The sequence below is a fragment of the Chionomys nivalis genome, chromosome 1, assembly GCF_950005125.1.
Source record: "Chionomys nivalis chromosome 1, mChiNiv1.1, whole genome shotgun sequence".
NCBI lineage: Eukaryota > Metazoa > Chordata > Mammalia > Rodentia > Cricetidae > Chionomys > Chionomys nivalis.
This window is the reverse complement of record NC_080086.1, coordinates 145312586-145317340: the sequence shown is the minus strand read 5'-3', so window position 1 is coordinate 145317340 and position 4755 is coordinate 145312586. Positions and strand designations below refer to the sequence as shown.

The following is a 4755-nucleotide window of genomic DNA, read 5'->3' as shown; positions in this document are numbered from 1 at the left end:
CACAAACAATAGATGATCTCAGAACAGCAAATCTCAAATAAGGGGAAAACGCACACAATAACATCACCAACAATGAAAATGAAAATAATAGGAACTAACAATCACTGGTCATTAATATCTCTAAATATAAATAGACTCAACTCACCTATAAATAGACACAGGCTAACAGATCAGATACGAAAACAAAATCTATCCTTCTTCTGCATACAAGAAACACATCTCAATCTCAAAGACAACATCGCCTCAGAGGAAAGGGTTAGGAAAAAAAATTTCCAATCAAATGGACCTAAGAAACAAGCTGGTATAGCTATCCTAATATCTAACAAAATAGACTCTAAACTAAAATCAATCAAAAGAGACCAAAAAGGACATTTCATATTAGTCACAGGAACAGATACAAAAAATACAGAACAGATACAAAAAAACTGAAATCAATCAAAAGAGACAAAGAAGGGCATTTCATATTAGTCACAGAAACAGATACAAAAAAAAAAAGAAATAACCCCATGTATCTTATTAAATCACCATGGCTTAAAATTAGAATTCAACAGCAACACTAATTTCAGAAAGCCCACAAACACATGGAAATTAAACAATGCTCACTTGAATCATCAATGGGTCAAGAAAGAAATAAAGGAAGAAATTAAAGACTTCCTAAAATTCAATGAAAATGACCACACAACATACCCAAATTTATGGAACACAATGAAAGCAGTGTTAATAGGAAAGTTTATAGCACTAAATGCCAACATTAAGAAGCTGGAAAAATCCCACACTAGTGAATTAACAGAACACCTGAAAACTCTAGAACAAAAAGAAGCAAATTCAGCTTGGCGCTGGGGCCGGAGGAGGGGACCCGCACCGGAAAGGGGCCGCTGGGACCAAGAGAGCGACAGACACCGCAGGCCGCTGGGGGCCCGCACGGACCCTCTGCCTCTGTGTAGAATGAGCCAAGGAGACTCGAACCCAGCAGCTATTCCACATGCAGCAGAAGATATTCAAGGAGATGACAAGTGGATGTCTCAGCATAATAGTTTTGTTGTGGACTGTAAAGACAAAGAGCTGGACGTGCTGTTTGTGGGAGATTCCATGGTACACTTGATGCAGCAGTACGAGATTTGGCGAGAGCTGTTTTCCCCACTTCATGCACTTAATTTTGGAATTGGAGGAGACACAACACGACATGTTTTATGGAGACTAAAGAATGGAGAACTGGAGAACATTAAGTCTAAGGTCATTGTTGTCTGGGTAGGAACAAATAACCATGAAAATACAGCAGAAGAAGTAGCAGGTAGAATTGAGGTAATTGTACAGCTTATAAATACAAGGCAGCCACAGGCCAAAGTCACTGTGCTGGGTCTGTTACCTCGAGGGGAGAAGCCCAACCCTTTAAGACAAAAGAATGCCAAGGTGAACCAGCTTCTCAAGGTTTCCCTGCCGAGCTTGCCAATGTGCAGCTCCTGGATACAGACGGGGGCTTCGTGCACTCAGACGGTGCCATCTCCTGCCACGACATGTTTGATTTTCTTCATCTCACAGGAGGGGGCTATGCAAGATCTGTAAACCCCTCCATGAACTGATCATGCAGTTGCTGGAGGAAACACCGGAGGAGAAGCAAACCACCATTGCTTGACTGGCCCCATCAGTGATAACAGCATCCCAGCTTCCTCAGATCAGTTACACCACTGGCACTACAGAATCCTTAAGGCACTTTGCATTGTACAATGTTCCTGGATGCTTGTGTCTAATGTTTGAAGGGGAGGAGGGATTTAAACTGGTCCTGTATATAAAGGTTTGTTTGGCACAGGAGAAAAATTAGCCAAGGAAAATTCATTTAAAACCAGAAGGGGACTTTGTGTTGTATATGACACATTTGTCGAAGTATCACTGTTTTTCCTAGGACAGCATCAAGCACAAGTACAATATGAAGATTGTTTTCTTGGCCCTTTTTTCTATGGATTATGTCATATGTGATAATTATCACATCTACTTGGCTTTAAGCTTATTTTTGGTCCAGTTTTAAGGTTCATGAGTTAGTGTGTTGTGTTGTTTTGTTTGATTCCTCTATCCTCAGTATTTTTATTAGCAAATAGCATCAGATTAAACATGCTTGTCACTCAGATATGAAAGATGCTATAGTTAACAAGCAAGTTTATTCCTCTCAATCTAGCAGTGAAACAAGTTCTAGGGACCGTGGGATATTATTTGTATGCTACTGAATGAATATCATGTCTGTAATAGAAAAAAAAAAGAAGCAAATTCATGAAGGAAGACTAGACAGCAGGAAATAAATTGAGAGCTGAAATCAACAAAATAAAACAAAAAATAATACAAAGAATCAATGAGACAAACAGTTGGTTCTTTGTGAAAATCAACAAAATAGACAAACCATTATCCAAAGTAATCAAAAGGCTGAGAGAGAATATCCAAATCAACAAAATCAGAAATGAAAAGGGGAGGAAATCTAGAGAATCATTAGGTCATATTTCAAAAACCTGTACTCCATAAAATTGGAAAACTTAAAGGAAATGGACAATTTTGATAATATATCACTTACCAAAATTAAGTCAAGACCAGATAAGCAAATTAAATAGACCTATAACTGATAAAGAAGTAGAAACAACCATCAAAAGTCTCCCAACCAAAAAAAAGCCCAGAACCAGATGGTTTCAGTGCAGAATTCTACATGATTTTCAAAGAAGAACTAATACCAACATTCCTCAAATTTTTCTTCACAATAGAAATGAAAAGAACATTGCCAAACTCTTTTTATGAGGCTACAATTACCCTGATACCCAAACTACACAAAGACATTACTAAGAAAGAGAATTACAGACCACTCTCACTCTTGAACATTGATGCAAAAATACTCAATAAAATACTGGCAAACTAAATCCAAGAACACATCAGAAAAATCATCCACCACAATCAAGTTGGCTTCATCCCAGAGATACAGAGATGGTTCAACATACAAAAATCTGCCAATGTAATCCACCATATAAACAAACTGCCAAAAAAAAAAATACATGATCACCTCATTAGATGCTGAAAAAACTTTCGACAAAATACAACATTCCTTCATGATAAAGGTCTTTGAGAAAGCAGGGATACAAAGGACATAACTAAACATAATACAGCAAGCCAACAGCCATCATCAAACTAAATGGAGAGAAACTCAAAGTGATCCCACTGAAATCAGGAACAAGACAAGGTTGTCCACTCTCTCCATATCTATACAATATAATTCTTGAGGTCCTAACTAGAGCAATAAAACAGCAAAAAAAGATCAAGGGGATACAAATTGGAAAATAAGTAAAACTCTCACAATATGCTAATGATATGATAATTTACATAAGTGACACCAAAAATTCAACCAAGGAACTTCTACAACTCATAAACACCTTCCGAAATATAGCAGAATAAAAGATTAACGTGAAAAAACTCAGTAGCCCTCCTTCACACAGATGGTAAATGAGCTGAGAAAGGAATCAGATAGACATCACCTTTCGTAATAGTCACAAATAGCAATAAAATATCTCTGAGTAACTCTAACCAAACAAGTGGAAGACTTGTATGACAAGAACTTTAAATCTTTGAAGAAAGAAAATTGAAGAAGGCACCAGAAAATGGAAATATCTTCCATGCTTTTGGGTAGGTAGAATTAACATAGTAAAAATGGCACTCTTAGCAAAATCAGTCTACAGATTCAATGCAATGCCCATCAAAATCCCAGCAAAATTCTTCGCAGACCTTGAAAGAACAATATTCAACTTCATATGGGAAAAAAATAGGATAGACAAAAACAATCCTGTACAATAAAGAAACTTCTGGAGGCATCATAACTTCTGACTTCAAACTCTTCTACGGAGCTACAGTACTGAAAACAGCTTGGTATTGGCATAACAACAGACAGGAGGACCAATGGAACTGAATCCAAGACCCAGGTATCAGTCCACACACTTACCAACACCTGATTTTTTGATAAAGAAGCAAAAAATGTAAAATAGAAAAAAGAAAGCATATTCATCAAATGGTGCTGGCGTAACTGGATATCAACATGTAGAAGAATAAAAATAAATCCATATCTATCACCATACACAAAACTCAAGTTCAAGTGGATCAAAGACCTCAACATAAAACCAATCACACTGAACCTCATAGAAGAGAAAGTGGGAAGTACCCTTGAGTGCATTGGTACGGGAGACCTCTTCCTAAATATAACCCAGTGAAGCATGATTAATAAAAACTCAGGATCAGAAATTGGGGTTCAACCTGAAGATCACTGGCTCTTTCCTTGACCTCAGTCTGAAAAGGCAATCTTGGCTCCTGGAATCTCAGAATGAGACTTTGAGAGCTGTTTCTCTCCATTTATATTCCTCACTGCGGCTGGGATTAAAGGTGTGTATGACCATCTTTAAAGGCATGCATGACCAGTTTCTATGGCAACTAGTGTGGCTACTGGGATTAAAGGAGTGTGTTACCATAATCTGATCTGTAAGGCTGACTGTTGAAGCAAGGGGCCTCTAGTTAGTTCTCACTGCCCAGTTCCCAGCCTCCTAGCTAGCTTAGCCCCTAAATAATCACACAGAAACTGTATTAATTAAAACACTGCTTGACCCATTTGCTCTAACTTCTTATTGGATAACTCTTATATCTTAATCTAATCCATGTCTTATAATCTGTGCATCACCATGAGGTTGTGGCCTACCAGAAAAATTTCAGTACATCTATCTCCTGTGGCTCCATGGCTTCTCT

At 37.8% G+C, this 4755-nt stretch overlaps 1 pseudogene; it reads left to right on the top strand.

Moving 5' to 3' along the window:
• Positions 1-911: 911 nt before the first annotated feature.
• LOC130882611 (platelet-activating factor acetylhydrolase IB subunit alpha2-like) lies at positions 912-1844 on the top strand (annotated as a pseudogene).
• The last annotated feature ends 2911 nt before the right edge of the window (positions 1845-4755 follow it).